At 38.9% G+C, this 12,990-nt stretch overlaps 1 long non-coding RNA gene across 1 annotated transcript in view; it reads right to left on the bottom strand.

Annotated features, from left to right (window-relative positions):
- Window positions 1–12,990, bottom strand: part of LOC128086702 (uncharacterized) — a 75,102-nt gene that overhangs the window by 55,633 nt on the left and 6,479 nt on the right. Inside the window, exons 2-3 of the long non-coding RNA XR_008209486.1 lie at window positions 2,462–2,597; window positions 1,052–1,214 (exon numbers count right to left, since the gene is read on the bottom strand). This is a non-coding gene — a long non-coding RNA (uncharacterized LOC128086702). The remainder of the gene's footprint in view (window positions 1–1,051; window positions 1,215–2,461; window positions 2,598–12,990) is intronic.

Raw genomic sequence — 12,990 nt, 5'->3', positions numbered from 1 at the left:
TTATCCATATTCTGCCATCTGAACAAGGGCTGTAGCACGCCGTCTACCTCTGGCAATTTATTCCTGCAGCTACGTATAAGAAAATGGCCTGGATGATATTTGCTGGCCCTGTTTATCTGAAACCCAGCACATGAACAGTGCTGTTTTTAATCTGGTATGCAATGCTTGCTAAATTGAAAAAAAGTGCTTAACCCAGTGCCCTCATTCTGAGTTGACCCCTCATATCCGTAGCTGGGAAAGTATAAATATATGCAGCCTGGCACGATACACCACCCACATCCTTGATGGAATCTTTGCTTTCCTATCCGCACTCCCATCAGTGGAATTAACACAACATGGTTACAGCAAAAATAGAGAAACCAAGCTCTCTATCAGGGAAACTGCCTACTATTTCATAAACATGAAGTAACTGATGGCTGCTCCTGCATTATCCAATTGCCTGTGCATACATTCTTAATACAATATTATGAGGGTATTCCAACTATTTTATTCTGATTAGGTTATCTAAGACAACTCCTGTATCTTCAACGACACAAATAATAAATTTCATCTCACAGATATAGTAAAAGAGATCTCTAACTATTGGCATGTGCTACAACATCACAATTATGTCTAGATTACATATATATAATCCTTAGTATTGGCTGAATATTTACTATGTGTCTTGAATAGGAAACCAGAATTAGTCTATTGAAGAAGTGCTATTACATATATTTTATATTTTGTGCAAAAGAAATGGACTGTTTCCACTACGTTCTAAAAGCCTTTTCTAGACAAACTACAGCTTTTCTGTGGTCAGGGAGTCAGCTGTCAAACTCCTGTTACATCAGAGGCAAGGGTGACCTACTGGCAGAGGTAACAACACTCCAGCAGAAGAGATGCTTCAGCAAGGAGAAAGCTGATTTCCAGCTCTGCTTCATTCATTGCAGCTACAGGCCTAAATTAACCTTGCAAAACTGTCATGAAAATGTATCAGGCCAAGCATAAAATTTACTCTACAACTCTCTATCATAACAGAGATGACAAAAAAAATTAATGACATTTAGCTCACCTGTCAAGTTGATTGCTCAGCCCGACTAAAGAGCAACAGTGCCATGGAGCAGTCTCAGCTGACAAGCTCCAAATCACAGCCATGTTGCAGAACAAAAAATGAGGCAACGCCATCACACTAATTAGGGAGCTGTACAGCCTGGTGGTCTTCTCAGCTGCCAAGGCTAAGGGATGGATAAAAAGCCCACATTGACCGTGCTGTTAAACACAAGTTATGTCATCAGGTCAAATAGCCTTTCAACCCCATTTTACTTAAAGTATATTTGGCCGTTTTGTTTAATTTATCTCTTAAATCATTTCAGTTTAGTATTAACTGTGGAATTACACATGTGCTCAGGAAATCCATTTTAGAGAAACTAAATTATTTTAATACTGAGCGTACAATAGCCTGTGTTTATGTTGATTGCCTGTTACATATCAGAGGAACTCTTCCATATGCTTTGGGCAACTGTTGCTGAGATTAAAAATATTCAACAGTAGCGAATGGCTGGCTTGCAAGTAACCCACATCCACCATCACAGGCGTGATTTATTGAACTGTGGAAAGCCAAGAAATTCTTGAGACAGGTCAGTCCACAACCACTCCAGAAGTAGGAGCACATGTATGTCTTCCACGTTTACCTGGCCAGTTGTGTCACCGCCATTCAGGACAGCCAGAGCATGAGGAAGACGAATAAGCAAGTGAGAAAAAGGAACAGTAGCAGGCTTCCTACTTGGGCTAAAAACTCCTTGGGGTTATCAGGGTGTTACCCAGATTGCAGCTGACACAGCCCAGTGTACCAGAACAACGAAGTCAGTACGGGACAAGATCAGTACAAGACATTGAGTCTGTTTTACCCTTCTGAATTACAAAAGGGCAAGATTTTTCTAGCTTTATTTGCTACAAAGCAAAGTACAAGTCCATTAAAATCAACCATATTTGGGATGCTCATTCAGTCTGCAGAGCTGTTGGGATAGTTAGTAGACTTTCTATGGCTGCAAGTTGATCGTAAGTGGCCTCAGAGAACAGAAAGACATACAGAAAGTCCGAATTATCAAAGTCAACTCATACTGTTTCATCATACAACCTTCCAGAGTTACCATCTACCCTTTTTTGTAACTTCCACATAATGAGATTCCAAAGTCTAGAAGTGCCTCCCTTTTTTAATCTTTGGACAGAGGAACCAGGCACATCTTGAGGTTTTGGCACCTTCCTAAATCCAGGAGTGCTCTGTAAAATGGTTAGCTCTGCAGCATAAGGAAACGTCCAGGATCTAGCAGCCATTAAAGCATACAAGACATGCAAGACCTCTCTTACAAGAGAAACAATGTTAGTGCTGAAGCTACAGCTGACACACATTTATTGCTTAAATGACAAATTCACAGAACATTTGCTTCAATAACCTTTTTTGTCTGATGAAGTACATACTTACAATTTGAAGATATTGGTATTCAAGGTTATTTAATGAATTATGTGAGTATATCCATATTGCTAGGTGTTTCTGCTACTGTATTTGTGATGAGATTTTCATTTCGGAGGAGGAGGTCGTTGTGTACCAATTCAATTTCCTGATTAAAGAAAACTCAAGTCAAGGAGGCCAGAATAATATTGCTGCTTCAATACAATGTTCCATTTATCTAGACAGTTACAGTACTTTATCCAGACATTCCTGATGCCAGAATTCACCAGAGAGAAGCAGAGATGAAATATATGAAGAGAAGTTCTAGAGAACACTTTTTCCCCAATCAGTACATTCTCACAAACATTAGACTTAGAAAAATTTCCAGGAAGAGTTGGTAGATCTGATGTGTAGAATGAATGACCTGCATAAAAGAGCTGGAAATGAAAAACGTAAAACAACAAGACTCCACAGATTATCATATCAAATGAAAATTATTTTTCTGTCTCCTCGCAATATTTTGCTCTGCTATTGCGTCTGTTTCACTGATCTAAAAGCCAGACAGCCAGGATGAGGCACAGAAAGCGTAGATTTGCTGTCTTCCATCCTCTCTCCAGAAATAGTCCAGTTTCATAATAGTATTTATAGCATGACCCCTCAATCAGCAGTACCAGCATGGCTGAGAGAGCAGGGAACAGCCATGCAAGAGCTTCAACTACGCAAAAGCCAACATTAAACCATAACTCTATTTCTGCAACCCCTGCTACCCCTCCCATCTTTCAGAAGCTGCTATCTTGGAAGACACATCACAGCAGGATGTCCTACTGCTGTTAGTGTTGACAGAGTAAAAAGTGAAATCAATAAAAATAAAATGCTACAAACATGTAACCTTTTAGGTACCCCAACCATCCAATCAGCCAAGCCAATGAAGCATTATTCCAGACAAAGCATTTACAAACACATTAACCAAGTCTAGTTTTATCCAGACTTCCTCTATTATGTTTTTTAACCACATCTGACCAAAACCTAATTCTGATATACAGTCCAGAAATTGTCTGGATAGCATACACCCTGCATATATAATTAATCCACTTCCCTTAATTTCTCATTCCTTTCATTTGCAGATGTAAGATCTCATCTGTTCCTTTTTCCTGCTGAAACTGAACCTGAGAAGCCAATGCACGAAAGTGCTAAGATACCTCTCCTGCCAAAAAACACTTGTATTTGACAAACAGGTACTTGTAAGAGTAATATCTTCACATGCATTATACTGAAACTCTGGACATTAAAAGGAGACTAAGGTATTTTCCTATTTGAATTCAAATATTGCCTTCATTGCTGAAGGACAAAAAAAAAGGGAGTGCACAACACTGAACAATAAAGTGATATCCCTGAAAGAGAAGGGAAATGCTCCATTCACATTGCCTGAAGAGAAGAAAAAGAAATCAACTCCCCCTCACCACACACACACACACACACACACACACACACACACACACACACACACACAGAAAAAGCCTGCAACCAACCAAAAAAAGCCAAACAGGATATAGCTAGGAGAAGAAAACAAGAACAAAATAAAAGAACAACCAAGTGCAATTATTTAATTGCTGCAGTATTTACTTAGTTCTAGCTCTAAGTAATTTGCTGCAGGTCTCCTTAATCTTTCATTTAGGACTAAATTACATAATAACTTGCCAATACACAATTAGAAGTTCACTGAATTTGAAAGAACTTATAGTTTGGTATACAGTTTTCTTCATGCTTCCAGAGAATTTCAAAAATCATGAGCTTCACAGCTGTGAATTCATTTTTAACTTGATGAAATTTCAGTAGAATGATTGTTTAGGAGATGGCTATAATATATTGTGCTCAGTATATATTATAGGTAAACCCAGAACTGGCCAAGGGGATATGCAACTATGAGCATATCTCTTCCACTTCATAGCAGAATACACAGAAATGCAACTATGAGCTTTTCAAGAATCACGCTGCTGTGTGAAGCCAGTGTAACTTCCTGTTGGAAACCAGAAGTGCAGCTAGGTGGATAAGTAGATATGATTAAATTGTTAAAGCAGTACACCTTGTCAAGTGCTGACAAATGCTTTAATAGCTTGCATTAACGAACAGCTTCAGCTTAAAGTGCCAGGTTTCTGTTGCACCAGAACAAAAAAACTTCTTTAAGTTGCTCATTTAACTTTGCACCTCCCTTGGTCTCTCCAAGAGTTTTTTAGGAAAGAGAGCAATTATCACTGAAGAGAGGGATATTTGAGTGTTGGGAAGATAAATCACAAGTGGAGCAGTGTGTTCATAGACAAAAAGTTACGCACTATGAACTGTCTTTCTCCCTACAATGTGCATTCAAGATGCATCAGCTCATTTCCTGAACACATAACAAACCTGTTGAAAATCTTCACCAATCATTTAAACATGTAAAAAATTAAAACATCTTATGAACATATGGAGAAATAGACTGATTAATGAGGACAAATAAACAAGAAAATCCTACTGCTGAGACAATGAGGGAAAGAGAAGAGGCAAGCCATCATAATCAATCCATAGTATAAAGTCAATTCAACTATACTTCTGTTGGATGAAAGCACAAGGAAAAAGATAAGTAAACACATTTGTAAAGGAAACAAAGTGAGTTGTCTTGAAAAAGGAGAAGTGAGAGTTCAGGTTTCTCCTCACTAGGCAGAAATACTAGATGTTCAGTTGGTTTAGGGTTGACTTCTGGGAGCTTCACCTAGATGGTAGCTAATAGAACTAATAGAAGACCATCTTACGTGGTTAATTACTTCCTCAGACTCCCAAATCAAAAAAAAAAAAAGATAGGATGCTGGCATCAGTAGGAAAAAGATCTATCAGCTGTTGTCACAGAATATTGAGACACTGCAGAATATTAATAAGTATTTTTTAAAATTTCTTCCATAACTTTGTTTCCACCTCTGTTCTCAGGAGTACAGCATTAGCTTTAAACAGAAGAACCTGCAGCTCTCAAGAACTACAGGAAGTTAGTTGAAACTGACTGACATGCCCTCAGAGATAAGTAGCCCGGTAGAAACATCAAGGAGGCACACAGCAAGTTCAAGTGAATTAGAAAGGGTCAGGTATCAGGATGTACAGAGTGGTAAGTTGCAAGTTTGGAGGGAAGTCTGATCCTGCAAATGCCAAGTTCTGAGAAAGAGGCCCTTGCAGACCCTAGCTGGGAGGAAAAAGGCAGCCAAGAGGCAGTTCAAAACTCATGTTCTAGGCCCTGTCCCAGTACCTAATGCTATCTTATTGCTTTGGATATGGGAAGAAGCCAACTGTTTAAAGCTATGCTGCAATCATCCAGAATAAAAAATATCTGTCCTAAACTCAAACCCACTGCTAGGATCTAGGTAGGAATGCATTTATGGAGGCTCAACTCTTGAAGAAGCAATTAATCTTCTTAAATAAAAGATTTGACAAGTTGAAGAAGATCATTTGAATTCTCTTGAGAAACCCCTTCTGCACTGGATTATATGACAATAGACCTTGCCAGACAAATTATGCGAGTCCTACATAACCTTATAACCTACTAAATTCTATTGACTTTATCTCCCCTGCCCAAATTACTCATTCTCAAGTCTAATACCTATTGAGGTGGCATTATCAACTGAAATTGCATGGAAACATAAGTAGCCAGGCTTTTCATGGCAGTGTTTTCTTGCATTTATGGATAGTGTTTCATTCCATTTATGACTACCAACACAACAAATCTAACAGGATTTCCTACTTTGGTAATTGTCTGAGCGTGCTGATTTCTTACTAGCAATATTGTTCAAATGATATAGTTATGAAGGACACTAAGAAACAACAAAACAAATCAAGAAAGCTATTACAGTGGCAGAGGAATTTATTTCTTCCTACCTCCCACCAAAAATAATGTATCCTCATTGTTTCAGACTAGTATGACTGTAGTTATTAAGTCATTTTATATGCACATAGATTCATCCCCTTTCTTCATACCACTGTAAAGGCAGAATAAAGGCCTTCTGTGATAAATGCAGACCATAAACCTAATGTGTCCACGATATAAGGGTGACACATGCCAAGAAGTGCCAGATAACTGATGTTTGACTTAAGATCCTGTTTTCTGAATAAGCAATAAGCTATTAGATATCCCATGATATGCCACAAGCAAAAAATACAAGGCATCTGAACACAATAACAGAGGACAATCCTGAGATGAAAGAACTTGGTTAATTCTAAGGTTTTTAAATATATAGAGGAAACCTATAAAATCTTATATGATAATTTCACTGGCTTCAAGCTGCCTACCTGTACAGCAACTCTAGTGTATTTCTCTAAATACATCTACTGAATGACTCCAAGAACTATTCCTAAAAATTACTGCATTTCTTCATCACTGGAGTTGATGGAAATGCATTGGGAAAATCTGGACATCTGAAATGTTTCATAATCTATAAATTTTCCAAATGAAAGAGTTCTTAGCCTCTCAGGGATATAGAAATGTACCATCAGATGAACCATGTAAAGTCAAGAAAAGTTGAAGATCTAAACACCCAAGTAAAATGCAGTTCAAGTTCTAAGAAATAGCAGGATATTTTTCAAATACCAATACATCGTGTCTCAATTTTAATGAGGAACAATAACAAATAAAGGCATAGAAATTACATAATTCATTAGCATTAATGCACAGTAATAAGTAATAAAATTATTCAGAGCTGCAGAGCTATTAATGCCAAGTGATGCAAAAGAAATCAAATGTCTGAAGACAGTATCTCAAGAAAGGGATAAATGAAGATCATGTCAAAGAACATGAGCTGCATGCAAAGCACACTGGTTTACATTTCAAACAGGTAGTACAGTAGTTTTTAATCACAGCATAATAATTTCCATCTTACACAAGGAAGGTGATTTCTCACTGCAGCTTAGCTTCTTTCCACTTGAATTTCCTGGGAGAGAGGATGGTACAAGCATGATCAGATGGCTGAGGAACAAAACCCACCTTCCTCAGACACACTGATCCAATATTTTGACTTAATTTTGGTTCTGAGCAAAGCATACTGCTGGTGCCACAACTGCACACAAACTTGGAACAGAGCAGGGTAGTAGATTCTGCCACGGAAAAGTAGGACCATACAGAAAATGGGGCAGATATAAAGAGGAGACATGTAAACATTCTGGAAATTGGGAGGAAGCAAGCTGAGGTAGACATGTAACAGTTTGCAACCTGGAAAAAAAAAAAAAAAAAAAAAAAGCAGGAGACTAAAGGTGGCAGAAGAACAGCACAGAAAGCAGAAGACATCGTAAGGTTCAGCTGAAGGTATCCAAAGATGGAAAAGAACAAGCAGAACCTGCATTCCAATTGTGCAATGTCAGGACCTGAAAGAGTGAACGAGCTCTTATTTAAGCATATTGAAACCTGATCTCTTGGCAGCACAAGGGATTAGCAGCAGAAACCACCAGTATTAACGGCCACCTCAAAGTGGGACCTTCCTGAAAGTGTTTTACATCTTTCATAATGACAGAAGGAAAACCTAAGTTTGCTCACACGACAGCCCCGGCTTCAGCTTATAAATTAACCTGGGACCAAACACCCAATGACACATACACAGTGTTAGTGATAGAAACCTCTTGCTTGTAAGAAATAGCATTTTTCTCTAATTAAAAAGTAACCCAGCACATGATACAAAGGAGAAGATGATTACCTTAGAGACTAGCATAGTATTTGGAGTTGTTGTAGCAGTCATGGGATTCTCAGAAGTGATACTGCAAAGAACACTACTTCGGCATTGATTACTGTACACAGAAACACAGAATTCCATCATCCAAACCAGAAGTGGGTGCCTAGTTTAATAGCCAGAGGTTTCAGAATGGTGATTGGTATTGCTATTTTGAGTAAAAGGTGAGATGCTGAATCCTTTGTCTTCAAAAGAAAGGACTGCATTTTAACAGGAAGGAAAAGAAAGTTATTAAGCACCTCTCTATCTTGATTCCAAAGTCATCTCACAAAAATTTGAACTTAGTGATGACAAAACTTAGACATCTAGGCTTTTATTCAGTGGTTTTAAAAACAGCATATAAAAACATTACACCGAAAATAGGAAGAAAACTTTGCTCTGGCACAGAGCATTGGGTCTCCTGACATCTTACCATGCAAAGCTTATGTCTGTAGGTCAGCCTTTTGGTGGTGTTCACAGCTCCTTGTGGTGGTAGGTCCTAAGAGCATCTGTCCAACCTGACCAGCCTCAGACTGAGTAACTACTTAACTGTACCTCAAGTACACGCTTCTACAGATTGACTCAGATACAAGATGTTCTAAAACAAGCAAGGAAAAACTCATGATGCATTTTCAGTACATTGCATTAAAGATGACCTGGGTAATTCTTCGGAGGTGAAAAAAAACCTATCTCTCATTGACATACAATGGGCTAACTTTAGCACTAAGCCTTGGAGACTGAACACAAAAGGTGATGGAACTCAACTACGTACTCTCCCGCTAGGCTGAAGAACAGTAAGGTGCTGCTGATCAGAAGTGAAGGTACAGAAAGTTGCAGCCCAGTTACGGCTCATGTTGAACTCTGAGTCTTTACTTAGAGCCTGGATGTCATCTGATGTTTAGAGGTGTTATAGACAGTGCAGGGTGCCCATGAGCAGGTCCAGTCCCACCCAACAGAAGGTAGTTCCCTTGCCCCTCAGAATTCACTTCATTTTCTTGCAAGAACAAGTTTGGTGTCTTGCTCAGCATTATGTTACCTAAATCCTTTGCAAGCAGGAAATAAAATTTTGTATTCAATTACATTCACACTATCAGTAATACTGGCCCGTAAGTACATCATCTCAAGCCATCTTAGACTGTAGCTATGACATCTGGAAATACAGGCAGGCTGACTCATTAAAACGGTACTTTCTACATCTGGATTTGCATGGAAGAGGATGCTAGTATAGTTCTAAATTTTGAAAAGATCATTTTCTCAATGCTTTGAAGTTAAAAATATAGAAACGTCTTTCATTCAAAGTTTTCTCTAACCATGAACATTAGGAATTAAATTTGGTTCTAAACTAACTCTAATTTTATTTAAGAGCAGAATAAGTGAGGATTTCTATCTTTTTGAGCACTCAAAATAAATGTATTATACCAGTTCATCATATGGTAGCATGTGTTCCATAAACAAGGAAATACCATCAACTTCAGTGCATGTTTCAGTCAGGATCCCAGCTCATTTCCAACATAACAGAAGAGATTAAATTGTAAAAACTAATAATCAAAGACACTTTTATGAGTCCCAGTGCTCCAGTCTCTCCACGTTCTGTAACAACAATAGAAACTCACTTAGAGAATAATGATGTTCTCAATATTTTTTTCCTGTTGCTGCCATTTACACAGTCCTAAGGGTGCTGTCTGGGAAAATAACAAGAGCTACTACAGAACAGCTTGTTGTCGACACTGAACATCAGCCTAAGTGAAACAGAAATCAACATGAAGTGCACTTTACAAAGCCTATCTGCAGACCTCAGTTACATGCTTGATGGCAGAAATTCTTCAAGCAGCTGGAGACATTGCCACCTCCCTTCTGGCTGCTCATCGCTGCTCCCACACTACCCCCTTCTCTCTGCAAACTAGATTGAGCCAGCAACTATTTAAGCAGGTGCTATATCTCAGCAGATAACTCTTGACTCTTTCTTCCTGTTATATGGATGATTGAGAAGTATTTTTAGGGACCACAGAAACAAGCGGATGGTGTCTTCTCTGCTAAAGAGCTTCCCATATGAATGGCGTGATTGGTTTGGATGAAAAGGGGATCGCTTCCTTGGGCCAGATAAGCCAGACAACTTCAAGCTGCATGAAATAACTCCTATGCAGAAAAAAATATTTTGTTAGGCACATCATAAAATATCCATGTGGCAAGTGATACTAGTGGCACCAGCTTGCTCTTCAACTTAGAAGAATTCAAGAGTTCAAGCATACGCAAATAGCAGAATTGCACCACTGTAAAAAATGGTACATGTGAGAGGAGAAAGACTCATTGTAGGCTGCAGTTGACCCGTTAACCACACACATTTAACAGCTACTATTTTACATGTGGTTTGTTTTTCTTTTTTTCCACTGAATGATGCATTGCCCTGTCATGAACATCACTTCAGTTTTCAGGCCTGTGGCTCTTTTGAGAATAGGTGAAAAGAGCTGCTTACTATCACCAGGGGTATGAGCACAAACTATTTTGGAATTCAGGAAGTGCTGGAAAAACAGTGAAGTCTGAATCCCATCCCACAGCTGTCTGTGCACCAAGGCAGTAATTTGTTGCACATGTCATAGCTGCTCTGATACTGTCTTTCCTTTTTCTTTGCTCTGACACTTTCAGAAGCTCTACATTAACCTTCAGGGGTCAGTTCACTTAATTAATGAGTTGGGCAAACCATTTCATCAATTTGCTTTCAATTGAGGAAATTACAAAAATAATCTCTGTGAATTCATGAGCCCTTCTGTGTTCCTTGTGTGAAATAGGTAATTTACGCTGCACTCACAAATTACAAGTTTGTTTAGGCATCTGATTGCTAAAACCCTGAGGGGGGGAGATAGATAAGCATGGGGGAGTAGAAGTGAGTTTATGAACATGAAAGATGCAGCATTTTCAAGGTCTTCTTTCACCGTCTGTTAAAACACAGCAATGTCAGGTCCCAGCATTCTTTCATTTGCAGCTCCACGTAGAAAAGCAATCAATCCCAACAAAGTTATGCATGCTAACAATTGGATGCTAACTTCAAAGCTCTTAAATCTGACGGGGAAACCATTTCTAGTCAGCATTAGCTTTCAAGCTTCACCCCGTACCTCATCCCTTATTAATCTATCTCTGGCAATGGACTGAGCTGCCCTTCCTGCCTCTGCTCCTCGAGATGGACTCCTTCCCTGCACGGCTGCATGTTAAATCCCTTTGCAGCTGTCTGTACCACATAGTGTTTATGTAGTTAGAATAAATTAAAGAAAAACAAGCAGCAAGACTTAAATGGTCCAGACAGAATTTAGACAGCACATTTCTAGAGAACAGTCTTGTTAAAAGAGTCACAGTTGGACATCTTATTTTCAGATAGTGCATTTTCCTCAAGATAGACTGAGGCGTCATCTCTGAAGGGCAATACATGGATAACTCCTTCTCATTTGTCTCCAGGGGAACCAATATCTCTATTGACTGCAATATTTCCTTTTAAAATCCGTGCTTTCACTTTTCATCATCCAAGTGTTTGTTGTTTCCTCAGAGCTGCAGTTTTGTTTGCATTTCATCTCCTTGATGCTATGCCTTAAACCATTCTTTCCAGTTTAACAGCACCGTGCTATGAAGTGCTCTGCTTGTGCACCAAGTATACCCATAGACTTTAGATGAACTAAAACTGTAAATGTGTACGTATAAAACCAACTTCTCTGGCATTTCCACTTCAGAGCTAGTCAGCGTATCTTTTCTTCTGGCACTCAGTTATAGTGAAATTAAGAGTTTCTAGACAATTATTTTCCATCATTGTAAGCAGTATAGCACCAAATTAGATAAATCTATTCACATTTCCTCCAGGCATGCTGTGCTTCACTACCTCTGGTACAAAGTAGTCTGTACAAAGTGAAACTGAGCATTCCCAGTAAACCTGGCTCATGCTTTTCTCAAAAAGTTTAAACGAAGATTATACATACAGAAATCCAAACCTGGACCTCACTTAAAGTATTTATGCAGAGGATCTTACAAGATCAACACTTTAAAAATACCCAAACTGATAAGCATATAATCTCAGTCAACGTTGGCCTACAACTGCTGGTTATAACAGCCTTTCTAGTATCTGAGATTCACGTAGCACAAGTTTTCTGCTGGTGTTGAAGTCACTTTGTATGACCTGGTTTATTTGATTTCCAGACAGATCTGCCTCCAAAATGTCATAACCTTTCATGTCTAAATATCAGGCCAGCTAAAGAGTTTTCTCATGCAGGACCTGTCACCTCAAAGTTGTTGGACCACTGTCATACATATCCTCTATCAAGAAACAGGAACAAAGGGCACACGTAAGTCTCACTTATTCATCTGTATAAAACAGGCTGTTACTGCCATATTATGTGGTACCAACCACAGGACCTAGAAGTCCCTGTTTTCAGGAAGGACAGTCATACAGAAACTGAAATCACTATTCTCAGGTGATTCAGTGGAATCCCAGGCACCCCATGGCTCATCCACTGATCAATTTCTGACCATGTATTACCAGTTTGAGCTCTGTGCTGTCTGTTCCTACAGGAGAATGCTGTTAGCATTAACATTACCATTCATGGTAGCAGCCTTCTGAACCAAGTTTAGCATCCCTGCCCAAATTCCTGTATTGAACTCAGTGAGCACCACAAGTCCCTCAGACAAAGCACATCCAAACCTTAATCAGCTTCCCTCAAAGTACTGACATGAACTTAGCTTGGCAGAGAAGATTGGGAAGGATTTTGAGAAAGACAAGCTTAAACATGAGCTGACCTCAAAATTGAATAGCAAGACCAGAATTTACTTTTGAAGAATATTGCCTGATAATGCTGTATTACCTTTAGTTAGAGT

The sequence above is a fragment of the Tympanuchus pallidicinctus genome, unplaced genomic scaffold, assembly GCF_026119805.1.
Source record: "Tympanuchus pallidicinctus isolate F22 unplaced genomic scaffold, pur_lepc_1.0 scaffold3, whole genome shotgun sequence".
In the NCBI taxonomy this organism is placed as follows: Eukaryota; Metazoa; Chordata; class Aves; order Galliformes; family Phasianidae; genus Tympanuchus; species Tympanuchus pallidicinctus.
Note: the sequence above shows the minus strand (reverse complement) of the source record. Positions and strands in the feature narration are given on the sequence as shown.